This window comes from Gossypium arboreum, chromosome 4 (genome assembly GCF_025698485.1).
Source record: "Gossypium arboreum isolate Shixiya-1 chromosome 4, ASM2569848v2, whole genome shotgun sequence".
Taxonomy (NCBI): domain Eukaryota; kingdom Viridiplantae; phylum Streptophyta; class Magnoliopsida; order Malvales; family Malvaceae; genus Gossypium; species Gossypium arboreum.
The window spans coordinates 27,182,740-27,208,603 of record NC_069073.1 but is presented as its reverse complement, the minus strand read 5'-3'; positions in this window follow the sequence as shown (position 1 = coordinate 27,208,603).

Genomic DNA, 25,864 nt, shown 5'->3' with positions numbered 1-25,864 from the left:
AAAGTTTCATAATTTTTGGTCTAGCCAATAAGTACAGATTATTCATTAAATATACCATTATTTCACTGTCTGACAATTTCGACCTCTCTTCACTAAAAATTATTTATCTCATGGTACGGGACTTCAAATTGAGAACCACTAATTTTCCCAAAAACTAGACTCGTTAAGGATTTTAAAAATTAGAATTATGACCATAATTTTTTTTTACAATTTTCAATGATTTCCCAAATCAGAATAGGGGATGCCAAAATCATTCTGACCCTGTCTCAAAAATATCCAATTATCACAGAATATGAAATTATTTTGCCTTCACCATTTCTTTTATGAGAAAATAGACTCATTAAGCTTTAATTTCATATCTTATTCAATTCAAATTCTACCATTTTGGTGATTTTCAAATTCACACAACTCTTCTTTGTCTAAAATTGTTTTATTACAAAATTTCAGTTTTACATAATTTCACTTACTCCATTCTATCTTACCAAAAGATTCGCTCAACTATCGAGCACATTGCTCACAACTTTTCACATAGATATACTTGCACTTATTCATCACATAGTCATATACATATGTATTTTCACTTAGTAAATTTCCCGTTGAACTCATCGAATAATAATGAGATACCCGTGGCCTGTGCATATACCACCCTTGTAACCGAAGCTCTCTAGTAGCATAGTAACCTGCACTTAGTACTACACATGCGACCTATCAATCTGGTACACGTAGAAGCCTACAGTCAGTACTACACACATGACTTAACCATCTGATACAAGTAGTAGCTTGCACTTAGTACTACACACGTGATCAAAGTTAACGGGTATGCATAGTAGCCTGCACTTAGTACTACACATGCGACCTATAAATCTGGTACACGTAGTAGCCTGTACTTAGTACTACACATGTGACTTAACCATCTGATACACATAGTAGCCTACACTTAGTACTACACACGTGATCGAAGTTAATGGGTACGCATAGTAGCTTGCACACTACACATTTGACCTATCAATCTAGTACCCGTAGTAGCCTGAACTTAGTACTGCACACGTGACTCACAATAAATCATTTGTATCTTTTCTATTCCAAAGGTTCAATCGAGAAATTCTTCACTTTTTAACATTTTACTAACTTGTTCTTAGTCAATTCCAATTCGTAGTTTACATCAATTGATCATTCTATAGGCAACCACATCTCATATAATAAAAAATAGAAAATAACATAAAAAGAATTGAAATATTATTTACATAAAAACTTACTCGTTTCAGAGAAACACCATATTCCATCAAACTTCCAAACCTTTACCGGATGTACTCGAATTGTGGCTTCATTCACATATCAATATCTCATAATCACATGGCATTGCAACATTTTCATCATAATAGCGAAACATCAAGAACAGGTTATATCATCAAAATAATCACATAATATCAAATTATTCACATATATATACTTAAAACTTGTGTAATATCGAAGCATTAGCATTCAAATACAATATTGATTTATTAAAATCACATGAACTTACCTCGAGTTCGAGTACGACTATATATTCTGATTTAGTCCATAATCTCATCCATTTGCAATCTATGCCTGAATCTCATTTTCCTTGATCTATAATACCACATTTAGCTTACTAATTAGTCACATTATTCATATGGGTCCAAAAAACATACTTTTATAAATTTATATTTTGACCCCTAAACTTTCACATATTTGTACTTTGGCCCCTAAGCTCGTAAAATTATTTTGTCTAATTTCCTTGCATTTTAAGCCTAGCCGAATCATTTTCATAACTATAGCAGCCCCTAATTTCCACTAAATCACACTTTTATGACAAATTTTGTAACTTTTGCAAAACGGTCCTTTTTGATAATTTCACCAAAAATCACTTAGTAAAAGTTATTTATTACACACCGAGCATTCTGTTTATACCATTAGACATCAAAAAATATGAATGTCATCCATGGGTAAATTTTTAAACACAAACCCTAGCTCAAAATGTGGGTAGAACTGAGTAGATCTTGTTACGAGGATTTCAAAAACGTAAAAATCATTAAAAACAGGGCTAAAACGGACTTACAATCGAGCTTGAAAGCTTGAAAAACCCTATCTATGTCTTCTCCATGCAAGTTTCGGCCACGTGGTAGAAGATGGACAAAAATTGGCTTTTAATTTTATTTTTTATTCATTTTAATTACTAGATTACCAAAATGCCCCTAACTTAAAAATATTCTATTTCACGCATTTCATGTCCATTTTTGGCCAACAAGTTATCCATTGGTCTAATTACCATTTAAGGGACTCCAATTTAAAATTTCATAACAATTAGACACCTCTAACATGTAGAACTCAGCTTTTGTGCTTTTTACAATTTAGTCCTTTTGACCAAATTAAGTGCCCAAACGTCAAAATTTTCGAACGAAATTTTCATGAAACCATCCCGTGAATTGTAGACCATAAAAATATAATAGAAAGAAATTTTAATGTGTCAGATTTGTGATCCCGAAACCATTGTTCTGATTAGGCCCTAATTCGAGATGTTTGGGGACGAAAATCCCTAAAAGGGGAGAGTTGTAAGAGCCCATTTTTAGTCAAATCAGAATAGTGGTTTTGGGACCACAAATCAAAGTCAAAATATTTATTTTATTATTATTTTAATGTTTACAGCATGATTGAGTGATTTTGTGAAAATTTCGTCACGAAATTTTATCGTTTGAATGGTCAATTTGATCAAAAGGACTAAATCGCGTAAAGCGTAAAACTTGAGTTCTAATAGCTAAAGGTGTCTAATAGCTATAGAACCTTAAATTTAAGGTCCTTATGTTTTAATTAGACCATTTAATTTGTAAGTGGTCATATATGGACATATATTAAGGTGTTTTAAATGGTTTACTATTAATGGGAATAATTGTAATTTAGTAAATTAAGTTAAAATAAATAAAAAATGAAACCATTACATAATATCATCATCTTCAACTGATTTTAAAGAGAAGAAAGCCATTCGTTTAGGTTTTTCATCTGGCCATTGTTCAATAGCTGATTAAGGTATGATTTTTGTCCCGTTTTTAATGATTTCTATGTTTTTAAGATCGTTGCAGCTTAGTCTAGCTAGCCCAGGGACTAATTTGAAAAATTGTTAAAGATTTTGAATGATGCCATTGATGAATAAGTATGAGTTTTGAATTTTCTTGATACAGTGGTTTTGGGGCCACAAATCTGAAATCAAATTATTTATTTTATTATTTTAATAAGATTTACAACATGATAGATTAATTATGTGAAAGTTTCGTAAAGAAATTTTCCCGTTTAAAGGCTTAATTCGGTAAAAAGGACTAAATCGCGTAACGCATAAAAGTAGAGTTCTATTGTTTAATTGTATCAAATAGCTATAGAACATTAAAGTAAATTTCCTTAAGTGATAAATAGGCCAATTATAGTTAGTGGAGGATGATACCATGGCAATTGGTGTAATTTTGAATTAATTTAAAGGTTAAAATGTTAAATTTAATAAAGCCAAGTGCAAATTATCATCATCTTTATCAACATTAACCGAAATTGAGAAAGAAGAAGAAGCCATTAAAGCTCCTTAGGGTTCAGCACTTGGGAGCTCAAATTTGTATGTGATTTTTGCTCGATTTTTAGTTATTTTTATGTTTTTTAAATCGTTCCAGCTTAATCTAGCTAGCCCGTATCTTCATTTTTAAGACTGCTATAGATTTTGAATGATGCTATTGTTGAATGCTTAAGTATTTAAATGTTTAATGATAGATTTTGAAGGTTTAATAATAGATATACAAGTTTTACAAAGTGATTTTTGACAAAAATGTAAAATAGGGATTTAATTGTGAAATAGGAAAATGTAGTGGTAAAAAGTGTGAAATAATGAAAGATATGGGCTAATAGGAGACCCTATAAAATTTGTCTACTATGGGTTATGGTTTAATTGTGCAATTTTGCATTTTTATGTGTTAAGGACTAAATTACAAAGTAGTCAAAAGTCTAGGGGTAAATTTGTAATTTAGTCAAAATAAATGTTTTAGGCTAAATTGAATTGAATGAAAGTTTGACTGAGTTAATTTGATATCATATAAATCAAGATAAGCAAATACCGAAACTACATTGGGAAGAAAGAAAGGTTAACGAATAGACGATAGTTTTCATCCGAGCAACTCAAGGTAAGTTCGTATAATTAAAATCAAACTTTTCTATACTTGTAATTGTTGAATTGAATTTATTTAATTGAAATAATTGAAATATGAATGCTTTGATGATATATTGTATTCATTACCGAGCCTTGTTTGAACCATGTGAATTCATTGGATACGAGTGACATGTTACTAAGATTATCGTATTGGTTAAGCTCCTGCATTTGTTGCAGACTCACCACAGCTCGTAAGAGCTTATTGTTCAGCTCAATAGAGCTTACCATTTTTAGCTCAATAGAGCTTATTGTTTATCAGCCCAGGAGGAGCCTGACCATGACTCGAAAAAGCATGTATGAAGATGAATTAACGGAATACTGACATTGTTCACTCGACTATCCTTTGAAGTTCTAATAGGTTCAACGTGCCTAAATACTGCTTATACGAATAAGTTACAGGTTATAAGTGCTATTAATGTTATAAATGATATATGAATCTAGAATGATAAGAAGCATTGTATTAATGGATGATTTCATGTATGTTTACATTTACTAACATTTGATGAATAATTGTGATTAGGTGTTGGTTAATTGAATAGGTTGCGTATTTGTATTGGTTTGATTATGTATAAATGGAAAGCTTAATTCTAAATTATACGGGCTTACTAAGCTATAAGCTTACTCTGTTTCTTTTTCTATGTCTTTTAGAGGTTCATTAGGTCACTTGTTTCGAACAAGTCAGAGTTGCATGTCACACTATCCAATTTTCGATTGGTATTTTGAGCTTATGAATATTTGTAAATATGACATGTATAGGCTAGTTTAAATGATGCTAGTTATGATACTTGGCAATTTGACTTTTGGTATGTTTTTTTTGTATAAGCTAAGCCATGTGATTTGGCTTATTTGGCACTATGTATTGGTTGTATATACGTGTGTTTGAATATGGTAAGTTTTAGTATGGAAATGTTTGAATGAAAATATGCAAGTAAGTTATTAATATGCATTTGTTAGATGAATGGATATTCATGGTATTAATAGGTAATTGCATAACAAGTTGAATTGGTACATATTGTATATGAAATGGTTATGAAATCTTTGCCAATTAGGTTATGAAATATGGTCAAATATGCTTGTGAATGCTTGTATTTATAGGGTGGCAAAAATGGCTTTGCAAATGACTTATTTTTGTCCACATGGGCAGAGACACGGGCATGTGTCTCAGCCGTGTGCGACACATGGTTATGTTACGTGACCCGACATCTCTTGGGGTACCCTATGAATTACGTCAGTATACCCTACAAATTTGACACGGGTTAGACACACGAGCGTGTCTATTGGCTGTGTGTGTTACACAAATTCACACACGGGCATGTGATTGACCGTGTGACATAAGTCAGTATACCCCTAAATGGCACATGGCCTAGCACATGGGCATGTGAGGCCATTTTGAAGGGCACACGGCTAGACACACGGGTGTGTGGTTGGCTGTGTGACGCAAGTCAATATCCTCTCCAGTTTTCACATGGCCTAGAACATGGGCGTGTCCTCGGTCGTGTGACACAAGTCAGTATGTATGCCTTATTTCCACACGGGCGTGTCTATTAGTCGTGTAAGGGACACGGCCTGTTCACACGGGCATGTGATATTTGAATTGTTGAAAATTTTATATGTTTCTGACATTTTTATATGTTTTCAATTTAGTCCCGAATGCATGATTAAGACTTTGTATACTTGATTTAAGTATCTAATGAATGTTAAAGAGTTATATTAATTGAAATGTAATGTTATTTGATAAATTATCATTCTAAACTGAGTTATAAGTCTAGTAATGCCTCCTAACCTATTCCGACAACGGTTACAGGTTAGGAGTGTTACATTTGTTGGTATCAGAGCTATGCATTAGTCAATTCTAGGACTAACGTAGCGTATGTGAGTCTAACTATGCATAAGTCAATTGCATGTTACACTATCCAATTTCCGATTGGTATTTTGAACTTGTGAATATTTGTAAATATGGCATGTATAAGCTAGTTTAAATGATGTTAGTTATGATACTTGACAACTTGATTTTTTGTATGTTTTTGTGTATAAGCTAAGCCATGTGATTTGGCTTATTTGGTACTATGTTTTGGTTGTATATATGTGTGTTTGAATATGGTAAGTTTTAGTACGAAAATGTTTGAATGAAAATATGCAAGTAAGTTATTGATATGCATTTGTTAGATGAATGGATATTGCATGGTATTAAATAGGTAATTTCATAACAAGTTGAATTGGTACATATTGTATATGAAATGGTTATAAAATGTTTGCCAATTGGGTTATGAAATATGGTCAAATATCAATTGGGTTATGAAATATCGTCAAATATGCTTGTGAATGCTTGTATTTATAGGGTGGCAAAAATGGTTTTGTAAATGACCTATTTTTGTCCACAGGGGCAGAGACACAGGCGTGTGTCTCAGTCGTGTGCAACACACGGTTATGCTACACAGCCATACGTCCCCTGGGGTACTCTACGAATTAAGTCAGTATACCCTACAGATTTGACACAGCTTAGACACACGAGCGCGTCTATTGGCCGTGTTTGTCACACAGATTTAGACGTGGGCTGTGATTGACTATGTGACATAAGTCAGTATACCCCCAAGTGGCACATCGCCTAGCTCACGGGCGTGTGAGGCCATTTCGAAGGGCACACGGGCTAGACACATAGGTGTGTGGTTGGCCGTGTGACCCAAGTTAGTATCCTCTCCAGTTTTCACATTGCCTGGCACACAAGCGTGTCCTCTGCCGTGTGACACAAGTAAGTATGTATGCCCTGTTTTCACATGGTCTAAGACACGGGTGTGTCTATTAGTCGTGTGAGGCACACGGCCTATTCACACGGGAATGTGATATTTGAATTGTTAAAAACTTTATTAGTTTCTGACATTTTTATATGTTATGAATTTAGTCCCGAATGCATGATGAAGACTTTGTATACTTGATTTAAGTATGTAATGAATGTGAAAGAGTTATATTTATTGAAACATAATGTTATTTGATAAATTATAATTCTAAACTAAGTTATAAGTCCGGTAATGCCTCTTAACCTATTCCTACGACGGTTACAGGTTAGGGGTGTTACATTATTGATATATATGCAAGGTTGTTATGTGATTTTGAGTAAAAATGAAAAATAGGGATTTATTTGTGAAAATGTTAGGTTAAATGTGTGAAAAGTTTATAAATATGGGCTGTTAGCGGTATAATGGTAATTCGGCTAAGCATGAGTGTTTTAAAATTTTTATGAATTTGTGATTTTGTGTAATAAGGACTAATTTTTAAAAATATGTAAAATAGCTCAAATATATATTTTGGATTGAATTAAATAAATATATGGTTAAATAAGTTAATTTTGAATATATTTAGATCAAGAAAGGAGAAATACAGACTTAGATCGGGGAAAGAACATTTACAGAATAGTTGACTCGTTTTGTCGTTTTAGCATTCGAGGTAAGTTTTTATGTGATAAATTTCACTATAAATGTATTTTAAATGCTTCAATATTGTATAAATTATGAATATGAGACTTCAGATAAGTTTGACAATTACTTGATCATAATTCAGCGTTCAAAATCCAGTTGAACCTTAGGGATAGTTTAGGATACTAGTGACATATAATTAGAGGATACATTGAGTTAGCTCCGAGCCATGATATTAGCACTTCGGGTGTAAGTCATACCGATTTGGCTTTGGGCCATTAATATCGGCTGATTTGGCTAAGGGCCATGATATAAGCATTTCGGACATAAGTTACCTTGATTTGGCTTCAAGCAATGGTATAGGTACTTAGTTTGTTAGACTCTTGAGTATCCTACCTCTATTCCAAATGGTTCAACGGGTAAACAATAGATGCAGCTGAGTATGAGATTGATGCTAGAGATACGTACAGGAATTATGTAAGTTTCAAATCAAGGAAACTTCTAAAGGAAGTGTATGCTCTCATAATTGAGTATTTGAAAGGTTTGTTAATTAATGTAAGCTATTTGTTGGTATATTCAAATTATTGAATTATATTTGTGAGATTGCATTGAGTTTATTTCATACGAGCTTACTAAGCTTTATAGCTTACTTTGTTTATTTTTCTCGTGTTTTATAGTATTATCAAAGCTAGCTCAGATTTAGGGATTGTTAGAGATTGCTTCACACTATCTACCTATCTCTTGGTACTTATGAACTTTCCTACTTTTAAGTATATGGCATGTATAGGGACTTTGAGTCATTTCGGTATTGTAGCATTGGCTTGTAAATATTAAATGTTTGGTTGTATGTTTGTAACAGTTCAGTTTCGACTCTAGTCAAAAAAGTGGTTCTGAGACCACGTAACTGATTCTGAAAAATATTTTAATATTATTTTTTGTGTCTGTGATATGTGAATTTACATCTGTGAAGTTTCTGTGAGTTAATTTGTCTATTTCTGTGCTTAATTATGAAAAAAGGATTAAATCGTGCAAAGTGTAAAAGCTGAGTGCTAGATGTTATAGCACCTATTTGATTTGGCTTACTTAAGTGAGGGTCCTTGCATGACAAAATTTCCATTTGTTTTAATGATGGACAAATATGGTCATGTAGTTGGTAAATTTAATGTTATTTCATTAAGGGAAAAATGGTAAAAGGTGAATATAATGCTTAATATAATAAAACAAAGCATGCAAATGGCCATTTTCACTTTTTTCATACCAAAATTGAAGAAAGAAAAGCTAGGTTTTCATGTTTTAACATTTGACTATTGAAGAACTTGATTAAGGTATGAGTTTTTCTTAGTTTTTAATAATTTCTACATTTCTGTGATCGTTGCTTTGTGTTCTTCAAAACCCTGTCTGAATTTTAGTTTTTGTTGAAGATTATGAATTGTGTCATTGATGATTATATGAGCTTCGTAATATTTTTATATGGATTATGAAAGATATATGTGAGATTATTATACTTTGTTCTTGAATTTTGATGGAATAGAGTTATTTGGACTAATTTGTAAAAATGAGGTTTTGAAGGACTAAATTGTGAATTAAATATGTTAATTGGGCTTGTATGGAAGCTATGTATATTCGACCAAGCAATGGTTTTGGTGAATTTTGCATATTTGTGATTTTGTGAAAAATGGACTAAATTCTCAAAGTGTGAAAGTGTAAAGGCTAAATTGCAAAGTGCCCTAAATATGTGTATATGGATTAAATTGAATGAAATAAATGTTGAATGGTTGAATTTGTATTGTGTTAGATCAAGAATAAAGAAAACAAGACTTAGATCGGGGGCAGTTTAAAATAGTTGAATAGTCGACTCATTCCGTCCGAAATCTATACAAAATAAGTCAAATTATAATTACGGACTAAATTGATTGAATGTTGTATATACTAGTTATAATCTGTATTGGATGGCATTGAGAGCCTGATCTATGAATTCTGAGCAAATTCCTATAATATGCTGGTATCTGAAAAGATCTATATGATTGTAAAAGAATGTTGACATTGATACTAGATATCATGTAAGACCGTGTCTGGGACACAGGCCTTGATTTGAGAATTACATGTAAGATCATGTCTGGGGCATTGGCATCATATCTGATTTTGTGTAAGACCTTGTTTGGGACAGAGGCATTGATACTGAATTACATGTAAGACCATGTCCGGGACGTCGGCATTGTACCCAGTTATGAGTATCTGAATCGTTTCTGAACCATTTGATGATAGAGTACAAGTTATGGAAATGAATATATGAAATGTATAATCTATACAGGTACGTTTGTATCGTACTAAATTTCTGAATATGAAATACTTTGTTTCTGTGAAGTATGTATGGAATTTGGAATTGAAGCTTGACATGTGCGCAAACAAATGATTATGAACTTTTGTTGTTGAATTGTTCTTTATATGCTTGAGTAGTTAGACCAATTGTATTTGGCTTTCTAAGCTCTTTGTAGCTTACTCTGTATGATTTTTGTCTATTTTACAGTTATCATAGCTACTGAAGGCTCGGGGATAGTCGAGGATCGTCACCACACTATCGAGCTCATTTTGGTACTTTTGAAAGTGTAAATATGTCTAAGTATGGCATGTATAGGTTAGAATGTCTAGGTATTTAAAGCTTTGATATGTATATATGTTATGCCATGAGAGTTGGCTAGCAAGTGATATGTTTGTGCATAGTTTTGATATTTGGTTGGTAATGCCTAATGGTTTATATTGGTAATGTTTTATGATCTAGTCTGAATTGGTCATTTTAAGCATGGAATTGGCTGAAAATTGTGGCATGAATGTTGTTTAATGTTGCTTGTAGGAATAGCCCAAATAGGGGTGGCAAGTTGGCTTAAATCAAGCCTGCATTTTGCCATACGGTCAGGTACCACGAGCATGCCTTGTGGCCTTGTATGTAAGATCCACATGGCTATAGCACATGTGCGTGTCATATGGCAGTGGGCTCAAGTCAGTAGCTAGCTAAGTTTCACACGATAGCACACGGGCGTGTTTGTTGGCTGTGGGTGAAAGTCAGTATGTATGCCTTGTTTGGCATGGTTGGTTCACATGGGTGTGTCGGTGCTCGTATGAGGCACACGGCCTGGTTACACGGGTGTGTGACTTCAACAGAATTGGAAAATTTTCTGAGTTCTGAAATTTATGAATGTGTTCGGTGTAATCCTGACTGTTCTTAAAAGTATGTTTTAGGTCTCGTAGACCATCATAAGGGATGAATGGTTGATGATTGCATATATATTATGTTACGTGATTCTGAATTGGTCTGAAATGCTCTGTCTGTCTGGTAATGCCTTGTAACCCTAATCCGATGACAGTTATGGTTAGGGGTGTTACAATGTTAGCTATGCGAGTTGGCTTATTTGGCAATTATGTGATGTATATATATGTGTGTTAATTCCTTTTAGTGATGTAGTCCATGTTTGCTTGGAAATGACTTGTTTAATGCAACTCTTAAGGTAGCTATTAGTTGATGAATTGAAAATGGTTATACTTGTAAATTGGTGCAAAATGATGTATGTTTGGTAAAGATTTAGTTAGTTGATTTGTATATGTGTTTTTGGTATGTTTTAAATGAGTAAAACATGAGTTTACAAGTATGTTGGTCGTTGGTATTAGAAATGGAATGACTTAGTCTTGATTATGGATAAGTTAGATTTCATTGATGCTATGAATTCGTACCAATTGGGTTGTGTAGGTACATGCAAATTTTGGGTGGCAAATTGGCTTGGTAAATAGCCTATTTTTGTCTACACGGGCAGAGACACGAGCATGTATCTCAGCCGTGTGTGACACACTATAACACCCCTAACCCGTAATCATCACTAGACTAGGGTTAAAGGCATTACCAAACAAATCAGAACATTTTACGAACAATTCAGATACATCATCTACAATTATATTCAAACATTATCTTAGAGTCCCTTATATAGGTCATCAAGACTTTAAACATGCTTTAAAAAGGGGTTGGGACTAAACCGAGCTCATACAAAATTTTTCAAAACTTAAACATTCTTCAAAGTTGTACAGGTCACATGCCCGTGTGATTAGGCCGTGTGCCTCACACGACTTTAGACACGCTCGTGTGTCTAGGCCATGTCAATACACGGCATACATACTGACTTGTCCATACGGCCACATGACACGCTCGTGTGCTAGGCCATGTGAAAATTAGGGAGGCTACTATCTTAAGCCACACGACCAATCAGAAGCCCGTGGTTGAAATTGACTTGGCCACACGGCCTAGTACACACCTGTGTGTGCGACCATGTGGTCTGTCAGGCTCATTTCGAAATGGCTCTCGAGCAACACGACTGAGACACACGCCCTTGTCTGTACTCGTGTGGGCAAAAATAGGTCATTTACAAGGCCAAGATGCCACCCATTAATAGTCCTCCCTACAAGCAACAATTAAACATCAATTGCATACCAAATGCTCAACCATTTTACAACCAATACATACACCAATCATGTCATATCATTATCAACCAATCTTATGTTCATAACACATACCAATTCATGTTATTCCATAAGCTAAAACATACCAAAACATATGATTTATAACCTTGATACATTCTATTCATTCCCATACTAAATCCTTACCCAATTCTAAAATATGCACATATCTAAACTTACCAAATTGATCATTTCTTTTGGCCAACCAAATGCACATCATAATGGCACATTTGCATCATATATCATATATCAAAATTAAACCATAAGTTCAAACACAAACTAGCCATATCACATGGCATAATATGTATACATTACAGAATATATCCAAATACTTCTAGCCTATACATTCCATACTTTTATATTCACAATGTTAAAAGGTACCAAAATAAGGTTCGATGGTGTGGTGATGGTCCTCGAGCTTCCAGTAGCTTTGACATCTAAAAAAAAACAATGCAAACACACACAAAGTGAGCTTTCAAAAGCTTAGTAAGCCACATATACTCCATAGTCACATACTATCATAAACCACATAATTCATATACATTTCTCATATACTCAATTCACTTGCACATCTGGCATATTTTCTCATGCTTATATCACATATTATCATTAGCTCATGTACTTACCTTTTATTCTCAAACATTGAACTATAGTTCAAATGTACCTAAATCGAATACACATTTCATATATTCATTCTTTTCTCGGAATGCCCATTGAACCATTCGGACGCGGATAGCTCGAAAAGCTCATACAATGCCAACGTCCCAGATATGGTCTTACATGTAATCAAATATCGATGCCACTATCCCAGACAGGGTCTTACACAAAATCAAATACGATGCCAATGTCCTAGACGTGGTATTACACATAAATCATAAGTTGATGCCAACGTCCCAGATGTGGCCTTACATGAAATCACATATCAGATCCTATGTCATGAATATGTATCCTAACTATTCCTAAGGTTCGTAAGGGACTTTTAGGATGTCGAAACTTTGTCGATACTTTCTCAGATGTCTCATGTTTCTCAAATCATATAATCATTCATCATAGTTCAATAGCATATAATCGATAGTAATTCAATTGAAAACACATTTATTTGTATATAGACTTACCTCGTACTGATTCGGATAGACAAAATCGGCTACTCAACGACTTTCGACTTTCCCTGATCTAATTTCGTTTTCTTCAATTCTTGATCTATATAAATTCAAAGTTAACTCTTTTATTTACCAAATCATTCAAATCAATCCAAAAACACATATTTAGGGCATTTTACAAATTAGCCCTCACATTTTTACATTTTTGCACTTTAGTCCTGAATCACAAAAATCACAAACTACACAAAATTTCTTTGCACACATGCCTAGGAAAATTCTTATAGTGTTCATACAAGTTCATATGTTTCATCTATTTCACATTTTAGTCCCTCAATTTACAAATTTCTCAATTTAGTCCAAATTACTCAAATTCATCAAAAATTCAAAGACAAAATATGCTAACCCAACACATATCTTCATTTTCTATCATCTAACTTCATAAAGCTCACAATTTCATCAATGGCATATTTCAAAATCACCATCAAAATTAGAAATTTAGGTATGGGCTTGATATATTACTAAGCAACGATTACAAAAATGTAGAAATTATCAAAAACCGAACAAAATCCATACCTTAATCACCAAATCAAAGTGACGAACCATAGCTTGTGTTTTTCTTCTTATTTCCTTAGTGATTTTTGGCAAAATGATGAATAAATGAAGCAAAAATTATGTTTTTTAATTAATAAACATTAATTCATCATTTACCATTTTACCACTTGTTATTTTCATTTGAATTCCACTATCTAATGTCCAACTACTTCCATACATTAATTCAATGGTCCATTTTCAGCATCAGGACCTCACATTTAAAGAGACACATCAAATAGGCACTTTAACAAACAAAAGGCAACTTTTATATTTTACGCGATTAGGTCCTTTTATCAAATTAAGCACAAAAATGATCGAATTTTCATACGAAACTTTCACACATGTCAATTCACATATTTTAAGCACAGAAAATAATATTTAACTATTTTTTACTCAGATTTGTGGTCCCAAAACCACTATTTTGACTAGGGTCTAAATCGAACTGTTACACACACGGTCAAGTACACGGGCGTGTGTCCCTTGGTTTTGAAATTAAAATCAAGTTAGTATGCACCACACAGCCTCACAGACGGGCGTGTGACTTGGCTATGTGGCATAAGCCAGTATACCTTACAGGTTTGGTACGGCCTAGCACACGACCTAGTACACGGGCGTCTATGGCCATTTTTAGGGCACACGAGCGTGTGTGTTGGCCATGTGACCCAAGTAGAGAGTTACACATGGTTGGACACGGGTTGGGACACGTGCTCCCATTTCGAGTGTCCACATAAACTATGACACGGGCATGTCTTGTGGCCGTGTGAGACACACAGCTGGCCATACAGGCATGTGTCCCCTGTTTTGAGAAAGTTTTTTAAAGTTTCGTGAAAGTTTCTTAAGTTATCGGTTTAGTCTCAAACCACTCGCAAAGTAGGTTTAGGGTCTAGTAGGCTCTTATTAGGGATAAATTGATTGAGACTGAATGATGATTGTATGAATTGATTAAATGTATGTGAAAAGTACGTATAAATGTGTTGTAAGTCCGGAATGCTTTGGAACCCTATTCCAACATTAAATACGGGTGAGGGGTCTTACAGTTTCTTTCGAAACAGTCATATTGAATGTAGATGACATAAGACAACTCCTTAAAAAGTGGTACCACACCTTTACAATTGGTTTTAATGCAGCTCTTTCAACCATGTAACACTCCTAGCTTTAAATAACCCATTGTATTCCTCCAATGCATAAATCTTCTAATACTCTTGCCAACCCCTTCGGTGTAATATTCTAGGCAAATTCAAAATGCTCATCTCTAACCTCCTCAATGCCGAACTAGGCATTAATATGGTATTCATTGAGTGGTAGAAATGTACCCTGCACTAAATAAAAGGAGAATCTGGGGAATTTACATGAGCATAAAACTCTCTTACCACTTTACCCAAAACATGCCTTATGTGTAGACCAAATCTACTCAAGTTGTGCTTTTCCACAATCAATGATACTGATTCATTTTACCCCATGCTGGGTTCATCCTTCAACAAAAATCCCTGTTCAAAACAAAATGGCTGCTTTAGAATATTAGTGGAATACCTTGTGGCTGCGCCAGCATTGAAGAATATCTTTGGTTGCAGGGCGCCAACACACAAAGATTATGCTACTTTAGAAGTACTCCTTACACTAGCCATGAAGAAAACGTCAGGGAAACAGGAATGGAAAAATAATGGAGTAATAAAAAATAATAGTAGAGAGGTTGAAGACAAAAGAACTGTAAAAATGTGTGAGAAGTGGGAAATGTGAACCTGTTGAAGAAAATAAAAGGGATAATGATGACAGTTTTTAGGGAATGGGAAACGTGAGGGAGAAGGGTTATGATGTGGAGGAAAAGTTAAAAACTGATAAGAATTTTGGGGGGTGGAAAATAAAATAACGGAGCCCTACATTGTGGGCCTCATAATTTGGGTTTCCCAATATTCACTAAATGCACTGCCCAAAAATCTTTCCTTTGGAATTTTCTAACTGGTCAACTCTTTTATTAACACCTCATCATTTAATTTGCCATGGCATAATGCTTATTTGTAATGCTGTGGCAACTACAGCTCAGTATACACTAACAAATCCTACTTTTTTTTTACTATGCTCATGTTCATAATAATAAAAACAAAAATGAAATTGTATTAAAAATAAACAAAATAATAATAATGGGAATGTAACTGTAACACCCCAAACCCGACACAGACGTTATGGCCAGATCTGACGTGTCACATGGACTTACGACTTAGTATGCATTCACTGATTTAAGTGATTGGGGTGGTCTTTGTAAAAATAGCGGTTGAATGAAAAGCTGATTTATCAATCTTTAGGCAATCCATTTGTTGTGCTTGTTGAGTCTTGAAAACATTCATTAATTTTGAAAACCCGCGCAGCCTAACACTAGCAGTTTCGTCATAGTATAAATATAATCAGAAAATAAAACCATAGCGGAAAAAAGAAATTTAAATAGCGGCCTTATTACAACTTAAAACCCAAAATTAAATCAGAATATAAAAATAACAAAAATAAACTAACTTAGAAAAACCAACTTTGCAAATGATGTGGCCACTCCGAATCCCTCACAGCTCCAAGCCCACTATGGTTGGGGATTTCCTACAGAGATGAAAATAAAGGGTGAGTTCGGTAAACTCAGTGTGTAACATAACCCAACCATAGCCCAAAATAGATCAAACCTCAGAGTCAGACTTATCTAGGCCTTGGCCCAGTACAGAAATCAGAATGAAACCCATAGGCCCATAGCAGATACAGAACAAATATATCATGTGTGACAACCCGAATTAGGGCCTAATCGGAATAGTGGTTTCGTGACCACAAATCCGAGATAGAAATAATTGTTTTATAATTATTTTGGGGTTTATGATATGATTGCATGATTGTGTGAAAATTTCGTGATGAAATTCTATGCCTAAAGTGCTTAAATTGAAAGTAGGGACTAAATCGAATAAGTTGCAAAATTTGCATCCGGAAGTTTTAGTATGAAATTGTTTTGGAATATTAATTAGGAGGTCTTAAATAGCAATTTGACCAATTTTAAGTTCATGGAAAAAATTAGGACATGGAAGGAATTTTTAAAAGTTTAGTAAGGAGGGGCATTTTGGTCATTTGGATATTAAATGAAATAAAATGGGAAAAATAACACAAAATTGATCATCATCCTCCTTAGTTGCTGCCGAATTCTCCCTCTCTCCATAGCTAGGGTTTCTTCAATTTTCAAGCTCCATAGTAAGTGATTCCAAGCCCCGTTTTTAATGTTCTTTACGTTTTTGGAATCCCGGAAGCTCGATTAAGCTTATGCTACTAATAATTTAACCTAGGGTTCATATTTGGAAAAATACCCATAGGTGAAATTTGTGTATTTTGATGTTTTATGATAGAATATGAGGTTTTAAATTATGTTAAATAACTTGTGCTACTCGGTTTTAAGTGAAAACGAGTAAAATGGCATAATCGGTAAAAATACCTATTGTTCATAACTATATGATAGAGTGAGAATTTGATGTTGTTGTAGAAGAGAAAAATGTTCAGCATATCATAAAATATAAGAATAAGGGCTGAAATTAAATTCCCGAGCCTAGGGGCAAAATTGTAATTTTGTAAAAGTTAGGGGCAAAATGTAATTTTTCCATGATGTGATTTTTGGATTGAAATAAATAGTATGAGTATTAAATGAGCTAAATGTGTTATTATAGATCAAGAAAGACGGAATTGATCTCGAGCAGGGAAGGAAAAAGTTTTGGACTAAATTGCAAAATTTCCACATTTTGTACCAAGGTAAGTTTGTATGTAAATATTACAATAATTTCATGTACATTCTTATATTTCAGCCTATTATATAAATATACTAGCTGATGTTAAAATATAAATCGACTATTGGAAGAATGGAAATAAATATAGAGAGAGATCCGGTTGAACATTGGAGAGATCGAATGAAATAGAGGGCGTAGCTAGGTCACATGTATGATGCTGAGTGCACATCATGTGTACAAGAAAGCTACGAGACACCTGTAGTAGCTAGGTCACATGTGTGATACGAGATGTATCCCATGTAGACAAGAGAGCTACGTGAAAGATAAATGTAGCTAGGTCGCATGCGTGATTCCAAGTGAAGGACACCATGTAGACAAGAGAGCTACGTGAAAGATAAATGTAGCTAGGTCGCATGCGTGATTCCAAGTGAAGGACACCATGTAGACAAGAGAGCTACGAGACAAATCGGTTAGGTCGCATGAGTGGTACTAAGTGTTCACCATGTGTACAAGAGAGCCGAACTAAACGAAGTATGATGGTGAAATGCGTGTCTTTGAAACCATTAAATATCGAGGATTAATCCGAATTGTTCAACGGGATGGTTTTGTGGTGATATTATGGTTTGGACCTACACTTATGGTGAATGAAATGTGGTGAAAATGATTTGTGGTATATACATATATAAGATAAAATGAGGTTAGCATAAAGAATGTGTGGAAGAGTGAAATTAGCATTAAAACTGTTTTTAGATGGTAGCAGTGACGTGATTTTGAAAAATCACCATAAATAGGAGGAATATAATTAGAGGTTGAATGAGATGTGAAATTAAAGTTTAATGAGTCTACTTTCATATAAAAGAAACAGAGCAAGCAAAGGAATTCTATATTTTGAGATATTTACAATTGTATGTGACTTGCTCAGGATGAATACGTGATCCCCTGTTCCAACTTTGAAAAATCATTAAAAATTGTACAAAGCAAATTAAGAAATATAGTTTACATGCCTAAATTCCTTATTGAGACTAGTTTTAAATGAAACAGACTTCAGGGTTGTTTGAATTGTGTACTGAGAGAAATTCAATTCGTAGTGAACAGAGGTCAGATCAGTCGAGCTGTGTAACAGGGGAAACTTTAACTAATAAACTGTACTAATCGGCTGTACCAAAAATTATAGAAAAAAATTAGAAAAAAGCTTTATGAGTCTAGATTCAGGGAAATTTTACGGATTTAAATTTCGAGTTTTGTAACTCGAGTTATGATTTATTTAGTGAATATGACGCAGCAGAGACAGCTTAATCAAAGTGGAATGAATAGTGAAGTTAAAGTAGATATACTTGAATTGTTGTGTAAACATGTTAGATTCTTTAATTAGCATTTACATACTTACTTACTAAGCTATAAGCTTACTTTGTTTCTCTCTTTTGTCTTATAGTGTCCTTCGGCTTGCTCAGGAGTTAAGGATCGTGAAGATCTACCCGCACTATCATACTTTAGGGTATTTGAACTAAACGTTTTGAATTATGGCATGTATAGTAGGCTTAATTATTTTGTTACGTGTCATATTTGTCTAGGTTTAAAATATTAGTTACAGTACTCGACCAGCTACTTTGTACAAGCCATTAAAGTTGGCTAATATTGTTCAAGACATATGTTATACGATGCACTATCAAATTGGATGACATATTTATATCTCGGTTATGTTTAATGGTATGTGTTATATTCTGGTAATACCTTGTATCCTGTTCCGACGACGGTAACGGGTAAGGGGTGTTACATTTAGTGGTATCAGAGCTATGGTTTAGTCGGTTCTCGGACTAATAAAGTGTGTGTAAAAGTCTAGCTATACATGCCATAAAAATATTGTGATAGTGTGGTGACTCCTGATTATTCTAAACTGTGTTTTGTTTTAATATAGTAATGGATCTGAAGGAACTGCGGTGATGATCTTGCTAGTAATGATCCGGCTCCCACAAGGGACCGCTACTGTGGAAAGTAGACTGAGACATTGAGACAAGGAGATAAGGCTCGGGATGCCTTTCTCCAAATGATGAACAATTGGTATCTTGAATTTATTCGAGCAAATCCAAATGCTCAACCTCCTCCACCCCCTCCTATACCTCAGACGATTCCTGTAGCTACTCAAGGTATAGATTTGGTAAGAACAAGCCTTCGGTTGACAAGATTCGAAAACAAGGGGCCGAAGAGTTTAGAGCAAAGGTCGATGATGATTCGAGAAAGCGAATTCGGCTTGAAAATTCTACCCGTGTATTTGATGAGCTCTCATGTACACCCGAGGAATGCTTAAAGTGTCTTTGTATCACTTTTGAGAGATTTGGCTTACCACCGGTGGAAGACTTTGGTTGCAGATGGTGCCAAAAGAAAAGTTACTTGGGATTTCTTCCGGGAAGAATTTAGAAAGAAATACATAAGTCGTGATTTATTGATCAAAAACGAAGGAGTTCCTTGAATTGAAGCGGGGAAAATGTCTCAGAGCAGCAGTATGAACGCGAATTTGTAAGACTCAGCAAGTATGCCCGTGAATGTGTGTCCACCGAGGCCATTATGTGTAGAAGATTTGAAGATGGGCTGAATGAGGACCTTAAAGTGCTTGTAGGAATTTTGGAGTTGAAAGAATTTGTAGTATTGGTTGATCGAGCTCTTAAAGTCAAGAATTGAACAAAGAAAGAAGAAAAGTCATTATTGAGGCCCGAGATGTCGAAAAAGACAGATAAGCAAGCCATTTCAATCTCAACCAAAGAGGTCCAAAGAGACAAACCCTCGAATGACAGTTTCAATTGGGGATTCACACGAGATCGTGGTAGAGCATATTCGGGTCTAAAGCTCAAGCTACTTGATGGCAAGTGTGGGTAATGTGCGACCTAGAAAGCCCGAGTGTCGACAATGTGGCGAGCAACATTATGGTGAGTGTTGGGGGACCGAGCGAGCTTGTTTCAAAGTCTTGGTTCTTGCGAGCATTTTATTAGAGATTGTCCGGAGAAAGTTAAAGAAGAAAGATTTCGATCGCTAGATGAATACCACCGCTAGTAGAGGTAGACCACGAGAAATACAGAGGTTGGACTAGTAGTAAAGCTGTGATGAAAGATTTAACGGCAAGATCAGAAGCTAGAGCACCTGCTAGAGCTTATGTTATACGTGCCCGAGAAGATGCATCATCTCCCGATGTCATTACTGGTACATTTTCTCTCTATGATACTATTGTTATTGCATTGATTGATCCCGAGTCCACTCATTCCTATATTTGCATGAATTTAGTATCCAATAAAAAGTTGCTTGTTGAATTTACTGAGTTTACGATTAAAGTGTCGAACCCCTTAGGCCAATATGTGCTAGTTGACAAGGTTTGCAAGAATTGCCCATTAATGATTCAAGGTCACTGTTTTCCGGCCAACTTGATCTTGTTACCATTTGGTGAGTTTGACGTTATCTCGGAATGGACCGGTTAACATTGTATGATGCTAAGGTAGATTGTAAACAAAAGACACTAGAGTTGAAATGTGAAAATGGAGAAATCACGTGGGTTGAAACAGATGAATCAAATAAATTGCCTATGGTGATTTCGCACATGTCTGCACAGAAATACATTAGAAAAGGGTGTGAAGCTTATCTGGCTTATGTAATGAATATTGAGTTGCCTCAACTGAAATTTGAATCAGTACCGATAGTCTGTGAGTTTCCAGATGTATTTCCAAAGGAATTGCCTGGGTTGCCTCCGAACAGAGAGATAGATTTTGCCATTGATTTGTTGCCAGGTACTGCACCGATCTCGATTGCTCCATATAGAATGGCTCCGACCGAATTAAAAAAATTGAAGGCTCAATTACAGGAGTTAACAGACAAGGGATTTGTGAGACCGAGTTTCTCTCCCTAGGGTGCTCCTGTATTATTCGTAAAGAATAAGGATGGTTCAATGAGACTTTGCATTGATTACCGTCAGCTTAATAAGGTGACTATAAAGAACAAGTACCCATTGCCGAGGATTGATGATTTATTCGATCAGTTAAAGTGGGCCACAGTGTTTTCAAAGATTGATTTGAGGTCTGGTTACTACAAGCTGAGAGTTAAGGAGTCAGATGTGCCGAAAACCGCCTTTAGGACAACGTATGGACATTATGAGTTTCTTGTGATGCCTTTCAGCTTAACAAATGCTCCAGCTATATTTATGGACTTAATGAATCGGATCTTCCGGCTATATTTGGATAAGTTTGTAGTAGTGTTTATAGATGACATTTTAATTTATTCTCGAGATGAGTCTGAACATGCCGAACACTTGAGAACTATATTGCGATCTTGAGAGAAAAGAAACTGTTGCCAAGTTTAGTAAAAGTGAGTTCGGCTTCGTGAAGTCGATTTTTGGGCATATAGTCTCGGTGATGGTATTCGGTGGATCCAAGCAAGATTTCTGCGATCGTTGATTGGAAACCGCCAAGAATGTATCCGAGGTTAGAAGCTTTTAGGCTTAGCCGGGTATTATAGACGTTTTGTTGAAGGATTTTCGATGATTGCCTCTCCTATGACTAAGTTGTTGCAAAAGAATGTTAAGTTCGAATGGACTGATAAATGTCAACAAAGCTTTGAAAAGTTGAAAGCACGATTGATGAAGCACCAATTTTAGTACACCGAGTCGGAAAGGAGTTCGTAATTTATAGTGATGCATCATTGATGGGCCTTGGATGTGTGTTGATGCAAGAGGGTAAAGTGGTAGCTTATGCTTGAGACGCTTAAAACCGCATGAGAAGAACTATCCTACACATGATTTGGGCGGCATTGTTGTTTTTGCCTTGAAGATTTGGCGACATTATTTGTACGGTGAAAATGCCGAATTTTTACTGATCACAAAAGTTTGAAATACTTGATGAATCAAAAGGATCTGAATCTGCGACAATAAGATGGCTTGAATTATTAATGGATTATGATCTAGTGATTGATTACCATCCGGAAAAGCAAATGTAGTTTCGGCGCCTTGAGCGAAAATTTCTTTTACTTTGAGAGCCATGAACACGGGGTTAGCATTGTCGATGATGGGTCAATCTTAGCGAGAGATGAAAGCTAAACCGTTATTTCTCCAGTTGATTTGTGATGCTCAAAAGAATGATAGTGAGTTGCGGATCAAGAGAACTCAATGCAAATCGAAGTTACGACTCGATTTTCGAGTTGGACGGATGACTGTTTGATGTTTCGAGACGGGATATGTGTGCCGAAAAATGATAAATTGATTCGAAAATATTACATGAGGCGCACAATGGTGTTTATCAATTCATCTGGTAGCACAAAATGTATAATGATTTAAAGAAGTCATTGGTGGCGGTATGAAAAGGACATTTCGAATTTGTAACCAAGTGTTTGATCTGTCAACAAGTAAAAGCTGAACATCAAGTGCCTTGAGGATTACTTCAACCGTAATGGTGCCCGAGTGGAAATGGGACAAGATTACCATGGATTTTGTAACCGGTTTGCCTTTAACTCCTAAAAAGAAGGATCTTGTTTGGGTAGTGGTTGATAGATTAACAAAGTCAGCCCACTTTATACCAAGATGCGTCCGATTACTCACTTGATAAATTAGCGAATTATATATTGCTGAAATTGTGAAGTTGCACGGAGTACCTATGTCTATAATATCAGATAGAGATCCAAGATTTACCTCGAGATTTTGGAAAAAGTTACAAGAAGCTTTGGGTACAAAATTGAACTTTAGTACCGCATTTCATCCACAAACAGATGGTCAAGCGGAAAGAGTAATCCGGTACTCGAAGATATGCTTAGATCTTGTGTTTTAGAATTTGGAGGTAGTTGGGAGAAATATCTATCTTTGATTGAGTTTGCCTACAATAACAGCTTATCAATCAAGTATACAAATGGCACCGTCTGAAGCCTTGTATGGTCGTAAGTGTCGGACTCCTTTATATTGGACCGAGCTTAGTGAGAAACAGATTCATGGAGTTGATCTAGTTAAAGAAACCGAAGAGAAAATAAAAGTAATTCGGGATTGCTTGAAAGCTGCTTCAGATCGACAAAAGTCATATGCTGATTTAAAAGAAAAGAGATTGAATTTCGTGGGTGATAAAGTGTTCTTGAAGGTGTCACCATGGAAAAGATTCGAGATTTAGTCGAAAAGGCAAGTTGAGTCCGCGTTTTATTGGGCGTCTGAGATTCTTGAGAGAATTGGACCATGGGCATATCGGTTGGCCTTACCGGCAGAGTTAGAAAGAATTCATAACGTGTTTCATGTATCAATGTTGCGACGTTATCATTCGATCCTTCACATGTGATTTCCCAACGAAATTGAGATTCGATCGGATATGACCTATGAGGAAAAACCAATAAAGATTTTGGCTCGAGAGGTTAAGCAGTTAAGAAATAAAAGTATAGCTTTAGTGAAAGTATTGTGGCACGACATGGGATAGAAGAGGCTACGTGGGAACTGAGGAAGCTATGAGGAAACAGACCCAAACCTCTTTACGGTAAGATTTTCGGGACGAAAATCTCAAAGGGGGAGAATTGTGACAACCCGAATTAGGGCCTAATCGGAATAGTGGTTTCGTGACCAAAAATCCGAGATAGAAATAATTGTTTTATAATTATTTTGGGGTTTATGATATGATTGCATGATTGTTGGAAAATTTCGTGATGAAATTCTATGCCTAAAGTGCTTAAATTGAAAGTAGGGACTAAATCGAATAAGTTGCAAAATTTGCATCCCGGAAGTTTTTAGTATGAAATTGTTTTGGAATATTAATTAGGAGGTCTTAAATAGCAATTTGACCAATTTTAAGTTCATGGACAAAACTAGGACATGGAAGGAATTTTTGAAAGTTTAGTAAGGAGGGGCATTTTGGTCATTTGGATATTAAATGAAATAAAATGGGAAAAATAACACAAAATTGATCATCATCCTCCTGAGTTGCTGCTGAATTCTCCCTCTCTCCATAGCTAGGGTTTCTTCAATTTTCAAGCTCCATAGTAAGTGATTCCAAGCCCCGTTTTTAATGTTCTTTACGTTTTTGGAATCCCGGAAGCTCGATTAAGCTTATGCTACTAATAATTTAACCTAGGGTTCATATTTGGAAAAATACCCATAGGTGAAATTTGTGTATTTTGATGTTTTATGATAGAATATGAGGTTTTAAATTATGTTAAATAACTTGTGCTACTCGGTTTTAAGTGAAAGCGAGTAAAATGGCATAATCGGTAAAAATACCTATTGTTCATAACTATATGATAGAGTGAGAATTTGATGTTGTTGTAGAAGAGAAAATGTTCAGAATATCATAAAATATAAGAATAAGGGCTGAAATTAAATTCCGAGCCTAGGGGCAAAATTGTAATTTTGTAAAGTTAGGGGCAAAATGTAATTTTTCCATGATGTGATTTTTGGATTGAAATAAATAGTATGAGTATTAAATGAGCTAAATGTGTTATTATAGATCAAGAAAGACGCGAATTGATCTCGAGCAGGGAAGGAAAAAGTTTTGGACTAAATTGCAAAATTTCCACATTTTGTACCAAGGTAAGTTTGTATGTAAATATTACAATAATTTCATGTACATTCTTATATTTCAGCCTATTATATAAATATACTAGCTGATGTTAAAATATAAATCGACTATTGGAAGAATGGAAATAAATATAGAGAGAGATCCGGTTGAACATTGGAGAGATCGAATGAAATAGAGGAGCGTAGCTAGGTCACATGTATGATGCTGAGTGCACATCATGTGTACAAGAAAGCTACGAGACACCTCAGTAGTAGCTAGGTCACATGTGTGATACGAGATGTATCCCATGTAGACAAGAGAGCTACGTGAAAGATAAATGTAGCTAGGTGCATGCGTGATTCCAAGTGAAGGACACCATGTAGACAAGAGAGCTACGTGAAAGATAAATGTAGCTAGGTCGCATGCGTGATTCCAAGTGAAGGACACCATGTAGACAAGAGAGCTACGAGACAAATCGGTTAGGTCGCATGAGTGGTACTAAGTGTTCACCATGTGTACAAGAGAGCCGAACTAAACGAAGTATGATGGTGGGGGTTGTGTCTTTGAAACCATTAAATATCGAGGATTAATCCGAATTGTTCAACGGGATGGTTTTGTGGTGATATTATGGTTTGGACCTACACTTATGGTGAATGAAATGTGGTGAAAATGATTTGTGGTATATACATATATAAGATAAAATGAGGTTAGCATAAAGAATGTGTGGAAGAGTGAAATTAGCATTAAAACTGTTTTGGATGGTAGCAGTGACGTGATTTTGAAAAATCACCAAAAATAGGAGGAATATAATTAGAGGTTGAATGAGATGTGAAAT